We start from the raw sequence: 24,107 nt of genomic DNA, 5'->3' as shown, positions 1-24,107 counted from the left end.
AGCAAGCAGCACTGCAGTTTCCTTCGGCATGTGTGGGGTGGGGGGCAGATTCAAACCTGGGTTACTCACATGGCAAAACACGTTGTCCAACTGAGCTATGCTGCCAGTCCTCACTGCTGTGCTTCTCATCTGCAAATGACCCATGATCGGGGGCATGTGTATGATAGTTAAGAAAATATGTTGTTCCAAACTTGGCCATCCCATCGCATCCCAATTTTCAGATTCCTCACAAACCTTGCTTCTCTGATTCTTGGGTGGAGGGAGGGAGTCATCTGCTAAACTCAGTCCACCTCTGGATTCAGATTCTTTAACTACGCCCACGGAGAGACAGATTCAAAAGCTCTGAAGGAGGATGAGGGGTGAATTCTAAGAGAAGAAAGAGTATTTGGGGCCTGGTGGTGATGCACCTGGTTGAGCACACATATAACAATGTACAAGGACCCAGGTTTGAGCCCCTGGTCCCCACTTGCAGGGGGAAGCTTTTCCAGTGGTGAAGCAGGGCTGCAGGTATCTCTCCATCTCTCTCCCTTTCTATCACCCCCTTCCCTCTCAATTTCTGGCTGTTTCTACCCAATAAATAAAGATAATTAAAAAGAGAGAGGAGCAACCGGTAGCACAGCTATATACAAGATGCTGGGTATTATACCCCAAACCCTATCAAAGGGACTTTCCAAAGTTAACCCTATCACCAAATAATGTGATGATAACAATAACTATCCATTGTCTTCTTGAACCCTAGGACAACAGGAACCTTACATTTCTACTATAGAGCCTATATTTCCCCCAGTCCTGGAACCTTAAGGTGGGGCCCACTTTTCTGCATGCTGCTCTCAATTCAAATCAAATAATATTGCGTCTGCGGATCGCAACCTAATCAATGCAACGAGTGCCACCCAGCATGCTTCACTTCAGACTGTGACCAGAGACTTCAGGTGTGGAATGACAACCCTTCAGCTTCATCACTTGGGTGAGACCTTTCCTTTCATAGTATTCTCTAATTCCATTCCAGGTGGTCCACTCCCCAATAAAGTCCCCAAACCTAGATATGGTCCAGGTCCCCTGAGATAGAGCATAGGTTCACCCGTGCCCATAAACTAGGGGAAAAATATATACCTGAAAGCAGAAGTACACAAGAGCATGCAGGGAATACTCCCCAACACTTCATCTGCACTATTCCAGACTTTAGGTCCATGATTGTTCAACAATTTGTTTGGCTTTGTATGTTAACTCTCTTTTCAGCCACCAGGTTCCGGATGCCAGCAAGATGCTGACCAGACTTCCCTGGACAGACGACCCCATCAATTGTGTATTGGAGCTCCACTTCCTCAGAGCCCCACCCTACTAGGGAAAGAGAGAGGCAGGTTGGGAATATGGATCGACCAGTCAACGCCCATGTTCAGCGGGGAAGCAATTACAAAAGCCAGACCTTCCACCCTCTGCAACCCACAACGACCCTGGATCCATACTCCCAGAGAGATAGAGAATGGGAAGGCTATAAGGGGAGGGGATGGGATATGGAGATCAGGTTATGGGAATTGTGCGGAATTATACCCTTCTTATTCTGTGGTTTTGTTAATGTCTCCTTTCTTAAATTAAAAAAAAAAAATTTTAAGTGAGAGAGGGAGTCAGGCAGTAGCGCAGATGGTTAAATGCATGTGGTGCAAAGTGCAAGGACCAGTGTAAGAATCCCGGTTCAAGCCCCTGGCTCCCCACCTGCAGGGGAGTCACTTCACAGGCAGTGAAGCAGGTCTGCAGGTGTCTATCTTTCTCCCCCCCCCCGTCTCCCCCTCCTCTCTCCATTTCTCTCTGCTCTATCCAACAACGACAACATAAATAACAACAACAATAATAACTACAATAAAAACAAGGGCTACAAAAAGGAAATAAAGAGAAAGAGAGAGAGAGAGAGAAGGGAGAGTACTCTAAGTAGGCAGCATCAAAAGGTGTTTTTTTATTTTTTTTTTATTTATTCCCTTTTGTTGCCCTTGTTGTTTTATTGTTGTAGTTATTATTGTTGTTGTTAATTGATGTCGTCGTTGTTGGATAGGACAGAGAGAAATGGAGAGAGGAGGGGAAGACAGAGAGGAGGAGAGAAAGACAGACACCTGCAGACCTGCTTCACCGCCTGTGAAGCGACTCCCCTGCAGGTGGGGAGCCGGGGTTCGAACCGGGATCCTTATGCCGGTCCTTGTGCTTTGCGCCACCTGCGCTTAACCCGCTGTGCTACAGCCCGACTCCCTAAAAGGTGTTTTTTTTAATTTTCCTTATGTTTATTTATTTATTCCCTTTTGTTGTCCTTGTTGTTTTATTGTTGTAGTTATTATTGTTGTTGTCGGTGTTGGATAGGACAGAGAGAAATGGAGAGAGGAGGGGAAGACAGAGAGGGAGAGAGAAAGACACCTGCAGACCTGCTTCACCGCCTGTGAAGTGACTCTCCTGCAGGTGGGGAGCCAGGGGCTCGAACTGGGATCCTTATGCTGCTCCTTGTGCTTCACGCCACCTGTGCTTAGCCACTGCACTACCGCCTGATTCCCCAAATGGTGTTTTGTTGGTTTTTTTTTTTTTATATTTTATTTATTTATTTATTTTCCCAGGATCCTTACGATGGTCCTTGTGCTTTGCACCATGTGCACTTAACCTGCAATGCTACTGCCCAACTCCCAAGGTGTTTTTTTTTTTACCTGATTTGAAATCAGTTCAATAAATCTCACTCAGAGAAGATAATGAGAAAGATGGTGACATAGGGAGAGATACTCCTTAAATGCCGAACCCAGCCCAAGGCCCTCAACTCCACCAGAAAAAGAAAATGAGACTGGACCCACCCACAATGTCTTCACTTTATTAGTTCAAAATCTACTTCTTGATTTTAACGACAGAGGCAGACAGAGAAACCAGAACACTGATTAACTCTGGCATATTATTCAACCTGGGACCCTGGGAATCTGGGCATGAAATGCTTAACCACTATCTCCCCCACTAGTCACAGGACTTCACTTAATTTGTATATTTCCATAATAACTCTGAAGAAAAACATACAGGTAATCCACATTTATAAAGTAATATTGGGGTTTGGCAAATAGATAGCATAATGGTTATTCAAATGGAATCTCATGCCTGAAGCTCCATAGTCCTAGGTTCAATTCTCCCATACCACCATAACCAGCAGTGTTCTGATTAAAAATAATAATAATAATAATAATAATAATATTGGGCAGTAGGGATAAACAAGCAAAAGACTTTCAACAATTTCCTAATCTCATATTCCAAAAATATCCACCATTAACATACTGCTATATTTCCATCCAAATATATAAGAAACACTCCCCTGATCCAGCTTCCTAGTCCTGTCCTCAACTCTGATGCCATCTTCTCAGACAATACTCTTAGCCCACCTGCATTTTAGCTGTGGGGCTCAGCAAAGAATTAGTAAAGCCATGGGCCCCTTGGAATATTCCTAAGATAGACTTCCCAGCTCTTTCCAACATGAAGACCCCAAATTTCATCTACTATACTCTTACCTTTAAGTTCCTGACTAGTAAACAATTTTTTCTGCTTTGTATTTTAATGCTTTTCCGCCACCAAGTTGCAGATGCTACCGTGGCACCAACCTGACTTCCCTGGCCAGATAACCTCACCAATGTGTCCTGGAACTCCACCTCTCCAGAGATCTACCCCTCCAAGGAAAGACAAAAACAAGCTGGGGGTATGGATTCGCCTGTCAACACCCATGTCCATTGGAGAAGCAATTACAGAAGCCAGACTTTCCACCTCCTGCTTCCCATAAAGATCTTTGGTCCATACTCCCAGAAAAATAAAGAATAGGGAAATTTCCAGTGGAGGTGATGGGATATGGAGTTCTGGTGTTGTGAGTTGTGTGAAGTAATACCCCTCATCCCACAATCTTGTCAATCATTATTAAATCACTAATTAAATCATTACTAATCACTTGCATATATAGTAAATATTAAAAACATATTAATTTAAATTACATGCAGTTATAAAAGAGCAGTCACATGCCTACTAAAGTTCTAGAATTTTTTTAATATTTATTTATTCCCTTTTGTTGCCTTTGTTGTATTATTGTTGTTATTGATGTCGTCATTGTTGGATAGGACAGAGAGAAATGGAGAGAGGAGGGGAAGACAGAGAGTGGGAGAGAAAGATAGACACCTGCAGACCTGCTCCACCGCCTGTGAAGTGACTCTCCTGCAGGTGGGGAGCCGGGGGCTCGAACCGGGATCCTTACGCCTGTCCTTGCGCTTTGTGCCATGTGCACTTAACCCGCTGCACTACCACCCGACTCCCAGTTCTAGAATTGTATCCCATAATAATTCATGAACATCTTTCCGTGTCATTCATTACTGACCTGAACATTTGGCCCTGTATTCACACTGGCTCTCCCCCACCTAGTGGTTTCTTTTCTTTATTTTTTAAATAGATATTTGTTTGATACTTTATGTTCCAGTTTTTGAGCTTTCCAAAGCTCCCAAAAGCAAATTCTTCTTTCTTTTTTCCTTTTTCCTTTTTTTTTTTTTTTCTCCAGGGTGATTGCTGGGGCTTGGTGCCTGCACCATGAACACCACAAATACACTGCTCCTGAAGGCCATTTTTCCCATTTTGTTACCATTGTTGTCATCGTTATTATTATTGTTGTTGTCACAGCTGTTGTTGCTAGGACAGAGAAATCAAGAGAGAGGAGGGGAAGACAGAGAGTGGGAGAGAAAGATAGACACCTGCAGACCTTCACTGCCTATGAAGTGACCCCCCACACACAGGTGGGTAGCCGGAGGATCAAACCAGATCCTTACCCAAAAGCAAATTCTTTTAAGTCTTAGTTTCATTCTGAGCTTGCAGAGTGAAAATTTTCACCTGTTGAATTAGGTCCTACTGATTGTAATACTATTTGTATTGAATGAACCCACTCAACTATTAATTGAGAATGCTTACAGGTGACTCAGATGGTACTGTTTCTTTCTGCTCATCAGGACACACACACACACACACACACATGCTTCAGTCACTACCTTCAAGATGTGGGCAGCCTCTTTGCTCTAAACAAGTGATTTGCTAAAATATAACCCAGCAATTCTGGGAATGGCTCTAAGTATTTTGAGTTTAAAACATGAAAAACTACTGATGAAGGCAGATTGTTCTGCTGCTTTTCATTCTATTTAGGTGATCAAAAATAAAAATGTCTCCAAACCTGACACCTTCAAGTGGTCAAAACTCAGTTGATTTCAATCTTTATAGGCTGACTTTTTTTTAGTAATTTTTATTGGTGATTTAATAATGATTGACAAGATTGTGGGATAAGATAGGGTACAATTCCATACAATTCCCACCACCAGCGTTCCATATCCCTTCCCCTCCATTGGAAGTTTCCCTATTCTTTATCCCTCTGAGAATATGGACCAAAGATCTTTTTATGTTTTTTTATAATCTTTTATTTATTTATTGGATAGAGACAGTCAGAAGTCGAGAGAAAAGGAGAGACAGAGAAGGAGAGAGAAAGACACCTGCAACCCTGCTTCACCACACGCAAAGCTTTTCCCCTGCAGGTGGGGACCGGGGTCTCAAACCTGGGTCCTTGAGCCCTGTAACATGTGCGCTCAACCAGGTGCACCAACACCCCGCCCTGGACCAAAGATCTTTATGGGGAGCAGAAGGTGGAAGTCTTTAGGCTGACATTCTAGACAACTGACACATTCCCTGGGTGTCTTTGGATCTACTGCTCTGTGTCAGACTCAAAATACTTTGAGTCATTCTCAGAGTACCTGGATTATATTTGTTTATTTGTTTAGAGTAAAATGGACTCTATTTTCTTTGGTTGTGCCATGGGGCGGGAGAAACAATGAAGGCAGCAGTTTGCCACAGCGAATAACAAGAGGCTCCACCCATTTCTAGTTTCCTGCAGTAGTATTAAGAGATGGAGGAGACAGGAGAATTCACAAGCGTGTGACTTACTGGTTATGCCTACACTGGCAGCAGAAACAGAAGACCCACTCTACAAATTCTGGGGGCACACAGAGTATATTCCTTTTATTCATCACTCAAAACCTCCACCGTATTATTTTATTCCTGTTCTCCTCACAAACACCTCCCAGACTCCATCTCTTTCTCATCTCTTCCATCTCTTCCAGACACACACAAACAGAGAGACACACACAAGATTTTTAAAGCACTGTCTGTTTCTCTTTATCCTTTACATATCTCCAAGATTCAACTCTTCATCATTCATTTTATCATTACCAGTGGTGGACGCAGGTTCTTTCCAGCTCTTTCCAATCATAGTCAAGGCCATGGTAATACTTCCATACATCTATCTGGTATCCCTTGGGATCAACATAAAAAGTGAAATTACTGAATCAAAAATATGTAAGACTTTTACACAAATATTGCCAACCTATTCTCCAGCAAAGTGGTATGTTTACTTCATCAACAATGAAGTTTACTTCATCCAGAAGCACCCAAAAAAGCACCTCATTGTAATTCACATTTATTTGGTTCTGGAGAAAGTTCAAGTGCACCACTACAGAGGCTGAGGTCATGAGTAGTGGCAACAACCTAGATGTCTAGGTAAACTATGGAGAGAGCATTCTGGAACAGAGGGTTAAATGAAAGGAGAAATAGACTGAGATTTATTTTCAACGCCATTTAAGGAAGTAAAGATATCAGCACACAAAAAAAATCATATCCATTTTACAAGAATATACAGATAAAAGAGTGCACGTTATATGCGATAGAATAGTTGGCTTTTGGGGGGTCAGGCAGTAGTGCAGCAGGTTAAGCGCACATGGCACAGCAAGGACCGGCATAAGGATCCCAGTTTGAGCCCCCGGCTCCCCACCTGCAGGGGAGTCGCTTCACAGGCGGTGAAGCAGGTCTGCAGGTGTCTATCTTTCTCTCCCACTCTCTGTCTTCTCCTCCTCTCTCCATTTCTCTCTGTCCTATCCAACACCGACAACAACAATAACAACTACAATAATAAAACAAGGGCAACAAAAGGGAAAATAAATAATAAAAAAAGAAATATGTCGGGAGTCGGGTGGTAGTGCAGCAGGTTAAGTGCACATGGCGTAAAGCACAAGGACCAGCTTAAGGATCCTGGTTTGAGTCCCCGGATCCCCATCTGCAGAGGAGTCACTTCACAGGTGGTGAGGCAGGTCTGCAGGTGTCTATCTTTCTCTCCCCCTCTCTGTCTTTCCCCTCCTCTCTGCATTTCTCTCTGTCCTATCCAACAACAATGACATCAATAATAACTACAACAATAAAACAACAAGGGCAAGAAAAGGGAATAAATAAATATTTAAATTTTTAAAAAGAAATATGTCACTTTTAAAAATAAATAAATGATAATAAATATACAAATAAAATTAATGTGGCCAGGTGGTGGCGCCCCTGGTTAAGCACACAAATTACAGTGTGCAAAGACCCAGGTTCAAGCCCCTGGTCCCCACCTGCAGAGGGAAAGCTTCACAATTGGTGAAGCAAGGCTGCAGGTGTCTCTCTGTCTTTGTCCCTCTGTCTTTGTCCCTATATCTCCCTTGCCCCTCGGAATTTACCTCTATCTCTATCCAATAATAAATAAATAAACTACTTAAAAGAAAATAAATAGAGGGCCAGGTGGTGGCGCACCTGGTTAAATGTATATACTACAATGCGCAAGGGCCCAGGTTCAAGCCCCTGGTCCCCACCTGCAGGGGGAGTGCTTCATGAGTGGTGAAGCAGGGCTGCAGGTGTCTCTGTCTCTCTTCCTTTCTTTCCCTCCCTCCCCTCTCAATTTCTGGCTGTCTCTATCCTATAAATAAAGATAAGAAAAAATATAAATAAATAAACAAACAAACAAACAGGCTGGGCGGTAGTGCAATAGGTTAAGAGCAAATGGCACGAAGCTCAAGAACCAGAGGAAGGATCCCAGTCTGAGCCACTGGCTCCCCACCTAGGGGTGGGGGCTCGTTTCACAAGCATTGAAGCAGGTCTGCGTGTATCTATTTTTCTCTCCCCCTGTCTGTCTTCCCCTCTTCTCTTGATTTTTCTCTGTCCTCTCCAATAGCAATGACAGCAATAACAATAATAATAATAACAACAACAATGATAAACAACAAGAAGTGCAGGCACTGAGCTCCAGCAATAACCCTGGAGGCAATAAATAAATCAATCAATAAATAATCAATGCAACTACTACCACCTAAGCATGTTTCACTTTAGACTGTGTCCAGAGACATCAGGCATGGAATGTCAACTTTTCAGCTTCATTACTCTGCTGAGACCTTCCCTAGCTCACAGGACTCCTTAACTCCATTTCGAGTAGCACACTTCTTAACAAAACCTCAAAACCTAGATATAGACCAGGGCCCATGAGACAGGGCATATGTGCATGTACCCATAAGTTAGGGAAAAATACATACCTTAAAGCAAAAGTGCACAATAATTTTCAGTGAGTCAATAAATGAAGCAAGAAGTAGAAAGAACTAAAAAGATACTTTAAAGTACCTAATGAAACAGTTTCTACTTAGACCTAGATACCCTCCTCACTTACCTTCTATTATTGCACTTCCCAAATCACTCCAAAGCTAACCATGTCACACACAAAAAATAAGGACAACAAAAACTGAATAAGGGCAAGAGATTGGCATACCTTAACGATGACTCTTTAGTCTGGCACACACATTTCTGGACTGCTCACTTCTCAAGGGTTTTTGTAGCCTGGCCTCAGTTAAGGTCCCTTGGCCCCTTCTCTATGCCTGCTGCCCCAAGCCCTGTTGTATGAGCTCATCAGAACCTTCACCTTATAGAAAGCTGGGATGTTTACTAGAACCTGGGCCAAGGAACATTAATGCAAAGACCTTGAGGCAGGAAAGTGCTTGGTGTCTTCTAGAAAGAACAGAGTGTTGTAGAGTCTGAGGAAGGAAATGCAGTGAAGGAGGGAAGCAGAGTCTGCTTGGGTTTTACTCTGAAAAACATGAGAAGTCACAAAGCCAGAGAGGAAGGTCAGCAGTAGAGCTCCTGTCTTGCATGAATGAGTTCCTGGGTTCAGTTCCCAGCACCATTTATAATGGAATTGTGCTCTGGTCTCTCTCTCAATTGAAAAAAAAAAAAAAGGTCAAGGTGGAACATCAGATTGAGCATGCATATTACAATAAAGGGCAAGGTGGGGCATCAGGTTGAGCACACATGTTATATAGTGCACAAGGACATGGGTTCAAGCCCCTGGTCCCCACTTGCAGGGAGGAATCTTCACAAGTGGTGGAGCAGGGCTGCAGAAATCTTTCTCTCTGTCTTCATAATTTTTTAGACTTTAGTTATTTATTTGATAGACTAGAGAGAAATTGAGAGAGGAGAAGTAGAAAGTGAGAGTCTCTCTCCCTTTATATTTTCCTCTTCCTTCTTGATTTTTCTGTCTCCATCCAATAAATAATAAATGAATACAATATTTATTTTTAATTTTTATCATTTTAATTTATTAGATAGAGATAGCCAGAGATTGAGAGGGGTGGGGGAGATAGAGTGGGAGAGAAACAGAGAGACACCTGCAGCCCTGCTTCACCACTCGTGAGGCTTGTAGGTGGGGACCAGGGACTCGAACCCAGGTCCTTGCATTAACAGCAGACTGTAAATGAGACTGAGTAAGAGTGGTGACACTGGTGTGCAGACTGTAATCCAAGTGAGAGATGACAGGGGCCCACAACACAGGGTGCACCCTGAGCATATTTTAAAGATGAGAAAACAGGGTTTTCTTTCTTTCTTCCTTTCTTCCTTCCTTCCCCCTTTTTTTTTTTTGAAGTTCTTTTTTTAACCTTATTTATTTGTTTTATTTGATAGAACAGAGAAATTGAGAGGAAGGGGGAGATAAAGAGGGAGAGAGGCTGAGAGATACCTACAGCCCTGTTTCACCGCTTGAAGTTTCCCTCTGTAGGTGTGGACGGGGGTTTGAACCTGGGTCCTTGCACATGGTAATCTATGCACTTAACCAGATGTACTACCACCCTGACAACAGGATTTTTCAGTGTGTTCGATTTGTGATGCAACTCAAATAATAGTCAAGGTGACTTCAAGGCCCGGGGCCTGAGTGACTAGAAGGACAGGGTTGCCATCTACTGCAAGGCTGTAGAGGAAGCAGATTTGAGGTTTGGGGTGAGTCATGTCTGAGATGATTTTTGATGTCAAGTGGAGTTGGCAGGTAGCAGTAATGACGGTGATAACGGTAATCACAGCCCCAGACTCGGCATTCATTCTTAGCTGGGCACTCTTCCAGCACTTTCCATGGCTTGACTCATTTAACCCAATGATACAGAGCTAAGATAAGCCCCAGTTTACAGAGGAAAGAATATTGAATGGTCTTGATTCTCCAATCAAGACCATAAAATTGGAAGGCAGAGTCAGGCAATAGCTCATTGGGTAAAGTGCATACACTGCTGTGTGTGGCCCTGGGTTCAAACCCTGGCACCACATAGGAGCACCATGAAGAGGACCAGAGCGAGAGCTCCATGGATGGTGGATCAGTGCTGTGGGATCTCTCATCTCTATATCTATCTCCCCTGACTCTTTAAAAAAAAAAGGGGGGGGAAGGAGTCAGGTAGTAATTCCCGGGTTAAGCGCAAGGACCAACAGAAGGATCCCGGTTCAAGCCACGGCTCCCCACCTGCAGGGGAGTTGCATCACAGGCATTGAAGCAGGTCTGCAAGTATCTGTCTTTCTCTCCCCCCTCTCTGTCTTCCCCTCCTTTCTCCATTTCCCTCTGTCCTATCCAACAATGACGACATCAATAACAACAACAGTAATAACAATCACTAAAGTACAACAACAAGGACAACAAAAAGGAATAAATAAATATTTTTTTTAATTTAAAAAATAAAAAAAGAAATAATAGTCAACATATCTGTAACCTTGGAAGAACTGCTGTAGTTTCCAGTGGAGGGAATGGTGACACAAAATTTTGGTGGTGGGAATGGTGTGGAATTACACCCATGTTATCTCATAATTTTGTAAATCAAAAATAAATCACTAATAAAAAATGATGTACATCTAGTACGTTGGTAGACTGCACATGCCACAATGTGGAAGGACTGTAGTTCAAGGCTTTGTCCCTTACCTGCAGGGGGGAAGCTTCAAGAGTGGTGAAGCAGCCCTACAAACGTCTCTCTCTCTCTCTCCCTCTCTCTCTCTCTCTCTCTCTCTCTCTCTCTCTCACACACACTTTCCCCCTTATCTTTCCCTTTTCTCTCAATTTCTGACTGCCTGTATCCAAAATAAAGAAATAAAATATTTTAATTATTAAAAGAAAAGAACATAAAATTTGGCCAGACAGGTGACTCAATGGTTCCATTCAAGCATGAGATCCTGGGTTTATACCCTGGTGCTACATAAAATAATAACAATAAAAGGTCTAGGTGGTGGTGCACCTGGTTAAGTCCATGTGTTACAATGCACAAGGATCTGGGTTCAAGCTCCCAGTCCCCACCTGCAGGAGGAAAGCATTGCCAGTGGTAAAACAGTGCTGCAGGTGTCTCTCTGTCTCTCTCCCTCTCTATCACCCCCTTCTCTCTCAATTTCTGGCTGTCTCTATCCAGGAAATAAAGATAATAATAATAAATAAATGTGGTAGCAAAGGAGACTGAAAGCGAACGACCAAGAGTGGTATGAGAACCTGAGGGATCCAGAAGCTAAGTACAGAAAGTGTTTCTAGGAGGAAGTGATGAAGAGAAAGCAGTCTGGGAACTTCAGATTGACTTCACAAGGAGTGGACACAATTTTGGTTTAGTGGCTGGCCACTGGATTTCTTTTTTTATTATTTTTTATTTATAAAAAAGAGATATTGGGGAAGTCGGGCAGTAGCGCAGCAGGTTAAGCGCACATGGTGTAAAGCGCAAGGACCAGCATAAGGATTCTGGTTCGAGCCCCCGGCTCCCCACCTGCAGGAGGTCGTTTCACAAGTAGTGAAGCAGGTCTGCAGGGGTCTATCTTTCTCTCCTCCTCTCTGTCTTCCCCTCCTCTCTCCATTTCTCTCTGTTCTATCCAACAACAACAGCTATAACAACAAGCACAAAAAGGGCAACAAAATAGCCTCCAGGAGCAGTGGATTCATAGTGCAGGCACCGAGCCCCAGCAATAACCCTGGAGGCAAAAAAAAAAAGAGAGAGAGAGAGACATTGATAAAACCATAGGATAAGAGGGGTACAACTCCACACAATTCCCACCACCAGAACTCCATATCCCATCCCCTCCCCTGATAGCTTTCCTATTCTTTAACCCTCTGGGAGTATGGACCCAAGGTTATTGTGGGTTGCAGAAGGTGGAAGGTCTGGCTTCTGTAATTGCTTCCCTGCTGAACATGGACATTGACAGGTCAATCCATACTCCCAGCCTGTCTCTCTCTTTCCCTAGTGGGTAGGGGTTCTGGGGAATTGGAGCTCCAGGACCCATTGATGGGGTTGTCTGTCCAGGGAAGTCTGGTTGGCATCATGATAACATCTGGAACCTGGTGGCTGAAAAGAGCGTTAACATATAAAGTCAAACAAGTTGTTGACCAATCATGGACCTAAAGGCTGGAACAGTGCAGATCAACAGTTGGGGGGGGGGGGGGGGCGTCTCCATTCTGTAGATAGCTAGTAGGCATATTTTAGTTATATTCCAAAGGGCCTGTGGCTATACTACTTTTTTTTTCCCTGAGCCTGAAATCTGATATGCAGGTAGATCCTAGTTATTGTCTGGGGAGATGATGTCATGTTTGGAAAAAGGACCAGAAAGATGGATCAGGGAAGAGAGTAGCTCCAAAATATGGGAGAGGTGTATGAATATTGTTGATTGTAAACCCCGTTGATTTGATGTGATCTGGGGACCATATTCAGCTTAGGAGCCTATGTGATCTCTGCATCCCTGTAGATCTGAGCTCACATTCTGTGGTCATGAGTAGGAACATTCCAAGCTGCCCCAATATCAGGACCCATCTTCTTCAGGTGTAGCATAGAGCATGTTGTCCAGCCTCCCTTCAGACTATGGAACATTCTCTACCGTTGTTGATTCAAGTTGGGGGCAAGGTTCTATGGGGGCCCACAAAGGCATCTGTTTTATTGTTCCTGATATAGATGACCAGTAACAATAGAGAGAGGGATTTGTTCGAGGTCTAGGCCCACCATGTCTGTTTGGGAATGGCCACTGGATTTCTATGTAGCCATGAGTGAATGAGTGGACTCAGTTTCCACATCTGTAAAATAACCCTTTATGCTTAACTGTTGGCAGTAGTATGATGATGATGATGAATGGTTTTCAGTAAACACAGTTGTTGGTACATGTGTAAAATTTCTCAGCTTTCTGCAAAACACTGTCACCTCCAGTAGGTCCTACTCCACCATCATGCACCAGGACCTGAAACCCACCGACCCCTTAGGGTCCTTTATTTTGGTGCAATACACCAAACCCAGGCCAAGTTCTGCTTTGTGTTTCTCCTTTCTGTGGATCAACTGTTGGCTCTTAGTATCAGCCCTGTCCCAAGATTACCTGCTGAATCAAACTTGCCATTACATCCCCCCTGGCCCCCTACACTTGCCATCCATTCTCCCTCACTCTCCACAACCATCTCACCAGAATGCTCTAGTTCCTAATCTATCAATATATACTTTTGCCTACAAGGAGTTTCCTTGTCTAAAACCAGACTTGGGGGGGGGGGAATACTTGTAAATTTGTCCTCACCTCTTGGGGTGAGCTCTCAGTTTGGGAGACATTGCATGTATTCTGCCCTTAGAGACACTTAGTTCACATTTGGCATTTAAAGGCCCAGGAGGTTGTTTGGTAGCTAGAGCACTGGACTGTCAAGCATGAGATCCCAAGTTCAATTCCCAACATTACATATGCCAGAGTGATTCTCTGGTTCTCTCTCTCTCTTTTTAATTTATTTGATTGAATTCAGTTTCATTTTTTTATTTTTATTATCTTTATTTATTTATTTATTAGGTAGAGACAGCCAGAAATTGAGAGGAAGGGGAAGATACATAGAGAGAGAAAGACACCTGTAGCACTGCTTAACCACTCGTGAAGCTTTCTCCCTGCAGGTGGGGACTGGGGGCTTGAACTTGAATCCTTGCACATTGTAAAATGTGCACTCAACCAGATGTGCCACCATGTGGCACCCACTCTCTCTCTCTAGTAGATAAATAAAATATTTTTTAAAAATAAAATATAAGTGGGGGTTGTATTGTTATATGGGAAACTGGGGAATATTATACATGTACAAACTATTGTACTTACTGTTGAATGTAAAACATTAATTCCCCAATAAAAAATTTTATTTATTCAAAAAAAATAATAATAATAAATAAATAAAATATAATTTTTAATCATTTTTTTTCTGTAACCAGAGCACTGTCCATTCTGGTTTATGGTGATGCTTAGGACCTTGATGCCTCAGATAGAATCATTTATTTCACTAACAGCTGTAATACTAATAGTATTTTTAATTTGAGAAGCATTTGCCACAAAACGAGAAGTATTCAAAGTAGAACTCACACACATGAAAGTCTTTTTGTATAAGCACATAAGACATAGCATATGCTATGTCTTCTTCCCTAAAAAAAAAAAAAAATTAATCTCTGCTAGTGCCAAGGGATGTAACTCAGGCCATGTACTGCGTTGGGGGGGGGGCGGGAATCCTGAGTTCATTCCCCAGCACTTTAATAACAACAACAACAGGCACTGTAGTTTCCTGCAATAAAGAGCACCTAATTAATGTCCCATCTTATCATGAGTCCCTTTATTTCCTAATAACTTACACCTATTAACATTCCCCAGTAGACTCTGGGGAATAGTAGACAAGCTATCTCACTTCCTGGAAACCAGAAGTCAGGAAAGGGGAGTGAAGGACCCCTGTGGTGGTGCATGTGACACAATGCACAGGGACCCAGCTTTAGGACTCCAGCCTCCGCCTCCAGGGGGGAACTTCACACGTGGTAAAGCAGGGCTGCAGGTGTCTTTCTCTCTCTCTTCTCTGTCTCCTCCCTTCTCTCTCAACGTCTCTGTCTCTATCCAAAGTAAATCAGTAAATACTTTTTTATTGTTGTTGTAGTTATTATATGTCGTTGTTGTTGGATAGGACAGAGAGAAATGGAGAGAGGAGAGGAAGACAGAGAGGGGGAGAGAAAGACAGACACCTGCAGACCTGCTTCACCAACTGTGAAGTGACTCCCCTGTAGGTGGGGAGCCAGGGGCTCGAACCTGGATCCTTCTGCCGGTCCTTGCACTTTGTGTGAATAAATAAATACTTTTTTAAAAAAGAGAGAAAAGAAAAAGGAGAGTGATTTGCCCCTCAAAGTCCAGCAGGGTGCTGAGCACAACTCTAGAATGTCTCCTTGGGGTGGGGCTGGGTGCCTCCATCTAAAGGAAGCAGGACATGCTTTCCGGGCTGCACAGCGTGCCCGCTGCTGCCAATGACTTCAAGGAGAAAATTTGGTAGGGGGAGAAGGGGAAGGGGGTCACCAGGAGGGCTGTTAGAGCTATTCCTAGAATGTAGTGCAAGGAAGCAAAAGGGTCCCATGACATGGACTGAACCAGGACTGAGCTTGTATCTGCATCCTCCCTACTCCATGCCTGGTGGTTTACGGTGTCACCCCTCCAGCTACTGTTGTTAGAAAAGCTAGACTGGGGGGTCAGACGGTAGCGCAGCAGGTTAAGTGCACATGGCGCAAAGTGCAAGGACCGGAGTAAGGACTCTGGTTCGAGCCCCCGGCTCCTCACCTGCAGGGGACTCACTTCACAGGTAGTGAAGCAGGTCTTCAGGTGTCTGTCTTTCTCTCCCCCTCTCTGTCTTCCCCTCCTCTCTCCATTTCTCTCTGTCCTATCCAACAATGAACAACATCATCAACAACAATAATAACCACAACAAGGCTACAACAAGGGCAACAAAAAGGGAAAAAATGGCCTCCAGGAGCAGTGGATTCATGGTGCAGGCACTGAGCCCCAGCAATAACCCTAGAGGCAAAAAAAAAAAAAAACATAGACTGAAAATAATAAAAACTATATTAAAAGGGAGGGAAGGTGATTGGGCAGTGGTGAACCCAGTTAAGTGCACACAGTACCAAGCGCAAGAACCCGCGCAAGGATCCAGGTTCAAACCCTCGCTCCCCACCTTCTCGGGGGACCCTTCACAAATGGTGAATCAGGTGTATAGGTGTCTCTTGTTCTCTCTCCCTCTATATCTCCTCCCTCCCTTCTCAATTTCTCTCTGTCCTGTCCAATTGAAAAAACAATGGGAAAAATGGCTGCCAGGAGCAGTGGATTCATGGTACCAGCACAGAGCCCCAATGACAACCCTGGAGGAAAAGAAAGAAAGAAGGGAGGGAGGGGAGGGAGGGAGGGAGGAAGGAAAGAAAGAAAGAAGGAAGAGAGAGAAAGAAAGAAAGGAAAAGAAAAGAGAAAAGAAGAGAAAAGAGAAGAAAAGAAAAGAAAAGAAAAGAAAAGAAAAGAAAAGAAAAGAAAAGAAAAGAAAGAAAAGAAAAGAGAAATGCTAGACTGGGTAGGGCATGTGTTCTAGAGAGAAAGGTCTGCATATCTAGAAGAAAAACACAGATACAACTTCAGCCCAGAAGTGAGGCATCTCGAGACCCAAACGGTGGCTTCCCATCTTCCAACCCAACCTGAACTCAGCCTGTCCTCCCTGCTCCCTGCCTGCTTTCCTGTCATTCTGTGGTCGGTTTCCTTCCTCTGATGGGAGCTGGAAAAAGGAAGAAGGTCACAGGCAGAGGCACAGGCTCCCCAACCCCACCCCCACCCCTTGGGTGCACCCCCTTCTTCATCTTTCTCTAGGGAACCCCAGCTTCCTGCAAACCCCCTTCCTTGTGCCCCAGAAGCATTCAAGTCAGCAGGCCCCACCCCTCTCAGGCCACAGCCTCCTGCTGGAACCCTAACTCAATTGTGCCTGTTAATCACAGCTGTGTGTCCGCCTCAGCATAAACAGGAGTCCTCTGAGGTCTGAGCAAGCTCGCCCATCCTTGCTCAGGCCTTCAGGGCTGGGGATGGCTGGAGGCTCCAGGAGGGGGGGTGGGGCGCTGATCCAGGAAATGGGGAATCAGGAGACTAGGGTCAGGTTAAGCCCTCACAGAAAGCCTGGTTGCCCATCGTCCAGGAATCCGTGGGGACAAGGGGAGGGGGGACTCCCAAGGTAGGATGGAGGAGCAGTAAGGGGAGAACAACATGAACACACCACCATTCTGATATAGGCACTTTAGGATATGGGGCAAAAGCAATGGATGGAGAAATGGACCTAAGAAATGACTGCGATTCCCAGCACCTCAGTGTCCTCATCTATAAAATGGGGGTAGTGATTCTAGCTACTCTGCTGGGTTCCTACAAGTAAGTCAGCTAAAGACACTGACAATAGTGCCAACACACAGTCAGGACTATGTAAGCACCAGTTAAATCAATTTCCCAGCAGCCCCCTCTGTCATACAAATAGTTCCAAGCTGGGGCCCAAACCTACACACTGTGAAGGTGCCAAAGGGCCAGCTGAGTTGACCTTGGTTTTTCTCTGGACCTCAGTTTTCTCTTGATAAAAACCGAGGTCATGAATGGGGTTGTTAGGGAGGAGTGAGAATGCTTTTTGAATGCAGTAACCAGTAGTAGGTACTCAGCGAAGGACATCCAGCTTCTACTCCCTCCTGAGCGTCAGATCTGAGCCTTCCTTTCCCCCACTCCTGGCAACAGAAGGCCAGCACTTGGGCCAAGAAGACAGCATAGTGATTATGAAATATATATATATAATATATATATTATATATATAATATATATATATATCATGTCTGAGGCTCTGAGGTCCCAGATTCAATCCCCAGCACCACCAAAAGCCAGAGCTGAGCACTGTTCTCTGTGTGTCTCCCTCTCTGTAAGTTTTTCATTAACACACACACACACATATATATATGTATGGAGAGGGGGGAGAGAGAAAGGGGCTGGGTGGTGGTGCACCTAGTTAAGTGCACATATTATCATGCACAAGAATATCTGCTTCTGGTCCCCACCTACAAGGGGAAAACTTCATGAGCAGTGGCGCAGTACTGCAGGTGTCTCTCTCCCTCTCTATCTCCCCCTCCCTCTAAATTTCTCTCTGTTCTATCAAATAAAATAAAATTTAAAAAAAGAAAGACCAGTACTGTAGGGCATGAAGGAGGAATATGAACTTAGAAGAATATATAAGCTCCTCTCCCTTAGAAGGAAAGTGAGCTCCTGGCACCAGATAAGCCTGCTGGACATGGAGCCAGGCTTACCACTAGGGGAGGGGCAGATGTGGCAGGAAGCCCCTGAACAAACTGGGGAAGTGGGCGCTAAGACCAAGGGCTACAGCAAACCAAGGAAGGCTGTGATGCCACAGTCTAGGGGGGGAGGATAAGGGGCAGCCCCCTGGCCGCTCACATGCTCACTCCTCCTGCAAGGTAGACCCAGCCAGGTAGGCAGAAGTCTCAGGGCAGAGGTTCCACTCTTTGGATCCATCTTGCTCTTTGCATAGTGGGCTCTGAGCTTTAATATCACTCTCTTTGGGGACAAGGCAAGGCATACACACCCAGGAGTTAAGGATAAGGGGAATGACCAGAAGAGGAAGCTAGTGGGAGGCTGGGCGGTGGCACACCAGGTTAAGTGCTCACGTTAACATGCTCTAGGACCTTATATCAAATACACAGCCTATATATTAAAAAGTTAACCCAATTAACAAATAATGTGATGATAACATTAACTATCGATTGTCTTTTTGAACCCTAAGACAGCAGGAACCTCACATCTCCACTATAGAGCCTCTACTTCCCCAGTCCTGGAACCCTTGGATAGGGCCCACTTTCCCGTATGCATCTCCCAATCCAAACCAAATAATATTGCATCCGCCGATCACAACCTAACCAACACAACGATTGCCACCTCAACATGCTTCACCTCAGACTGTGTCCAGAGACTTCACGTGTGGAATGACAACCCTTCAGCTTCATTACTCGGGTGAGACCTTTCCTTTCATAGTACACTCTAATTTCAACTCAGGTAGTTCACTTTCTAACAAAGTCCCATAACGTAGATATACACCAGTTTCTGTGAGAGAGAGCTTATGTTCACACGTATCCATAAACTACTACAAAATATATACCTGAAAGCAGAAGTACACTAGAGTTTGCAGTGAGTACCTCCCTAACACTTCCTCTCCACTATTCCAAGCTTGGGATCCATGATTGCTCAACAAATTGTTTGGCTTCGTATGTTAACTCTCTTTTCAATCACCAGGTTCCAGATGCCACCAGGATGCTGGCCAGGCTTCCCTGGATTGAAGACCCCACCAATATGTCCTGGAGCTCAGCTTCCCCAGAGACACATCTTACTAGGGAAAGAGAAAGGCAGACTGGGAGTATGGACCAACCAGTCAACGCCCATGTTCAGCGGGGAAGCAATTACAGAAGCCAGACCTTCTACCTTCTGCAACCCTCAACGACCCTGGGTCCATGCTCCCAGAGGGCTAGAGAATGGGAAAGCTACCATGGGAGGGGGTGGGTTATGGAGATTGGGTGGTGGGAATTGTGTGGAGTTGTACCCCCCCACCTTATGTTTTTGTTCATTAATCCTTTCTTAAATAAAAAATTTAAAAATAAATAAATAAAAGTGAGTTAACATAAAAAAAAAACATGCTCTAGGACCCAGGTTTGAGCCTGAACTCCCCACCTACAGAGAGGAAGCTTCATTAGCAATGGAGTAAACACTGCAGCCATCTCTCTGTTTCTCTCCCTCTCTACTTGCCCGCCCCCCCAATTTCTCTCTGTCCAATCCAATAAAGAGAAAAAGAATTTTTTATTTTTAATTTATTTATTTATAAAATGGAAACACTGACAAGACCATAGGGTAAAAGGGGTACAATTCCCACCACCAGAGCTCTGTATCCCATCCTCTCCCCTGATAGCTTTCCTATTCTTTAGCCCTCTGAGAATATGGACCCAGGTTCATTATGGGGTGCAGAAGGTAGAAGGTCTGGCTTCTGTAATTGCTTCCCTACTGAACATGGGCGTTAGCAGGTCGGTCCATACTCCCAGCCAAAAGAAATTTTTAAAAACAAGAAGAAAGGAAAGAAGGGCTCAGGCAGTCGCACACCTGGTTAAGCACACACATTACCATGTATAAGGACCCAGGTTCAAAGCCCTGCTCCCCGCCTGCAGGAGGAATGCTTCACAAGTGGTGAAGCCAGGCTGCAGGTGTCTCTTTCCTTCTCCCTCTCTTTTTTTTATCTTTATTCATTGGATAGAGACAGGCAGAAATCAAGGGGAAAGGGAGAGATAAAGATGGAGAGAGACGGAGAGATACCTGCAGCCCTGCTTCACCACTCACAAAGCTTTCCCCCTACAGGAAGGGATCGGGGACTTGAACTTAGGTCTTTGCGCATTGTAGCATATGTGCTCAACCAGGTGGACCACCATCCAGCCCGTTGTCTTTTTCCTTCTCTATCTCCCCCTCCCCTCTCAATTTCTCTTTTTTATTTATAAGTAATTTTTTTAAAAAAAAATTAAGAAGACAAGAAAAGAAGCAAGTTTAACCAGGCCTGAGGTAGGGAAGGCCCAAACTGGTCCTGCCTTACTTACCCAAGTGACTTCCCAAGCAAACTGATTCAGCTGTGGAGACTTAAGAAGGTGGAGCCCTGGGGACAAGAAGCTCAGGCCCCAGTTCCGAGCCCAAAGTTTCATTCCATCTCTCTCCAGCAGTGTCCCATCAGCCTAGATCTGAGCCTAAACACACACACACACACACACACACACACACACACACACACACCATGTATTGGGAAACTTGGGCACTGAGACGCTTAACAACCCTGTGAAGCAAAGTCATCTCAGTAAAGCAGATTTTTTTTTAATTTTATTTATTTTCCCTTTTGTTGCCCTTGTTGCTTGTTGTTGTAGTTATTAATGTCATCATTGTTAGATAGGACAGAGAGAAATGGAGAGAGGAGGGGAAGACAGAGGGGGGAGAGAAAGATAGACACCTGCAGGCCTGCTTCACCACCTGTGAAGCGATGCCCCTGCAGGTGGGGAGCCAGGGGCTCAAACCAGGATCCTTACACCAGTGCTTGTGCTTCATGCCACCTGCGCTTAACCCGCTGCGCTACCGCCCGACTCCCAGTAAAGCAGACTTTTTTCCAAGCTATCCTAGTCCACAGATATTTAAGCAGGAAGCATGGGGCCTCCATAACAAAGAAAAGTGCGCTTCCCGCCCCCCACTCCACCCCCCCCCCAGCTGGCTGCATCCACTGTGATAGTAAGTGACCGGGACTCAGTGATCTGGCATCACAGGTGGGACAGAGAAGGCTTAGAGATGCCCCCTGGGACAGACAACTCTTCCAGGCTATTGTCCTGGTTCCCAGCATGCACTACCAACCCCCTCATCCTGGCATCCCATCCCACTCTTTCTTGGGAAACTGACCTTGAAGCTCCAGGAGGGTGGAGTGGATCTGCTTCCGGACACTCTCCTGCCCAGAAGGTCCCAGCCAGGCCAGGGAAATGAAGCCCCCAAAAGGTGGAGAGGAAGTGCTTCTAGTTTGAACTTGGGAACCCAGATTTTGATTTCCTGCCCCAGGATGATGTCCTTGTCGCAGCCACTTTTCTCCCGCCCACCCCCGCATCCTCCTTTAATGACAGCCCCACCGTGGATGATAATTTTGTCTTTTTAAATCTGGGATTGGTCTCCTCGCATCCCTCCCCCCCCCATGGGACCACCAGCCCAAGCCCCCTAGCCTGGGGTACTGAGCACCATCTAGCTGGTCTCCTGGGTCAGTCTTGAGCAAAGAGAATCACCCATTCAAATTTCCCAAGACAAAAGCAGTAGCAGTGGGTGGTGGTGTTTCTGAGTTTGAACTTCTGGAATGGATAAAAGTTTAAACTGGGGGGTCGGGCAGTGGCGCAGTGGGTTAAGCACACGTGGCACAAAGCGCAGGAACCGGTGTAAGGATCCTGGCTCCCCACCTGCAGGGGAGTCGCTTCACGGGCAGTAAAGCAGGTCTGCAGGTGTCTATCTTTCTCTCCCCCTCTCTTTCTGTCTTCCCCTCCTCTCTCCATTTCTCTCTGTCCTATCCAACAACAAAGCAACGTCAACAATGGCAATAATAACCGCAACGAGGCTGCAACAACTAGGGCAACAAAAAGGGGGAAAAATGGCCTCCAGGAGTGGTGGATTCATGGTGCAGGCACCGAGCCCAGCAATAACCCTGGAGAAAAAAAAAAATTTAAACTGGTGGGATGAGGGAGGGGAGAGAGAACAGCATAATGGCTATGTAAGAAACTTCCATCTCTAAGGCACCTGAAGTCCCAGGTTCAATCCCCCACACCACCATAAGCCAGAGCTGAGCCGTGCTCTGGTAAACATAAATAAATGAATGAATAAATAAATAAATAAATGTTAAGCATTAAAAACAAATCATAGGGCTTGCGACTGGGCAGGTGGCTCAACTAGTAGAGCATTGGGCTTGTTCACCTGAGGTTCCTGGTTCAATTCTCAGCACAACATACACCAGAGTGGTGTTCTGACTTCAGTCTCCTGAAGCCTCAAACTAACCGACACACTCTCTCTCTTTCTCAGGTGTCTAACTAAAATAAATTTTTTTTAAAAGTAAGGGCCGGATAGCAGTGTACCTGGTTGAGCTCACATGTTGCCATATATAGGGAGCCAGCTCCAAGCCCCCAGTCCCCACTTGCAGGAGAAAAACTTCCCAAGTCGTAGAGCAGTGCTGCAGCGGTCGAGCCCCCTTCCTCCCTCTTCCTCTCTCTTTTCCCTCTTAATTTTTCTCTGTCTCTATCCAATAAATAAAGTATTTTAAAATAAATAAATAAATAAAATCAATAGAAGTAAATGAATAAATGAACAGAGGGATTACAAGTGAGTACACAGCTAGAGTACCTCCCAGAGCAGAGTGCCTCCCTCCTAGGGCGACCATCAGCCTAGATCCCCAGGCTTGTTGGCTGGTTGGCTAGTTGGTGGGTTGGTTGCTGGTTTTCTCTAAATACTGTCCCTCTGCTCTCTACCACTTCTGGAACTGCAGCCTGCACATTCCTCTGCATCCCCTAGCCATTCAAGTGTCCCCAGGGATGCAGAGCACAACCTCCAGGAAGCCCTGGGGACAGGCACAACGTGCAAATCTACTCATCTGCAAAATGGGAGTGAGAAAAGAATCTGCCACAGAATATTACAATAAGAGGCAAACCAGTTGAAGAGTTTCCTGTGGAGCCCAGTGGTGGTTCACCTGGTAGAGCTCACACAAAACATGTGCACAGGACCTGGGGTCAAGCTCCCTTTCCCACCTGCAGGGACAAGCTTCGCAAGTGGTGGAATAGTGTTGCAGGTGTATCTCCTCTCTCTCTCTCTCTCTCTCTCTCTCTCCTCCTTCTCTCTATCTCTTACCTCTGTCAAAAAGAGTCTCTAAGCCAGGTGGTGGCACAACTAGTTAAATGCACACATTACAGTGCACAAGGATCCAGGTTCAAGCCCCCTGTCCCCACCTACAGTGGGGAGAGCTTCATGAGAGGTGAAGCAGTGTTGTGGGTGTCTCTCTTTCTCTCTCCCGCTCTATCTTCCCCTTCCCTTTTGATTTATCTTTGTCTTTATCCAATAAATAATAAGAATATATATATTTTATTTTTCTAAATATTTTTATTCCCTTTTGTTGCCCTTGGTGTTTTATTGTTGTAGTCATTATTGTTGTTGTTATTGATGTCATTGTTGTTGGATAGGAAAGAGAGAAATAGAGAGAGGAGGGGAAGACAGAGAGGGGGAAAGAAAGATAGACACCTGCAGACCTGCTTCACCACCTGTGAAACGACTCCCCTGCAGGTGGGGAACCAGGGTCTAGAACCCGGATCCTTACGCCGATCCTTGCACTTTGTGCCACCTGAGCTTAACCCACTATGCTACCGCCCAACTCCCAAGAATATATATTTTTAAATGGCCTGTGGGAATGGTGGAGCCGTTCAGGCACCGAGTCCAGGGATAGCCCTGGTGGCACTCCATAAACAGATGAAGTGTTAGGTGCTTACTGAGCTCGACCCAGTGAGAATGAACAGCAAGAAGGCCTTTCACTTGCAGCAAACTAATCATTTAGCTGTGACTAATCA

This window comes from Erinaceus europaeus, chromosome 17 (assembly GCF_950295315.1).
Source record: "Erinaceus europaeus chromosome 17, mEriEur2.1, whole genome shotgun sequence".
In the NCBI taxonomy this organism is placed as follows: domain Eukaryota; kingdom Metazoa; phylum Chordata; class Mammalia; order Eulipotyphla; family Erinaceidae; genus Erinaceus; species Erinaceus europaeus.
The sequence above is the reverse complement of the archived record's forward strand: the minus strand, read 5'-3'. Positions refer to the sequence as shown.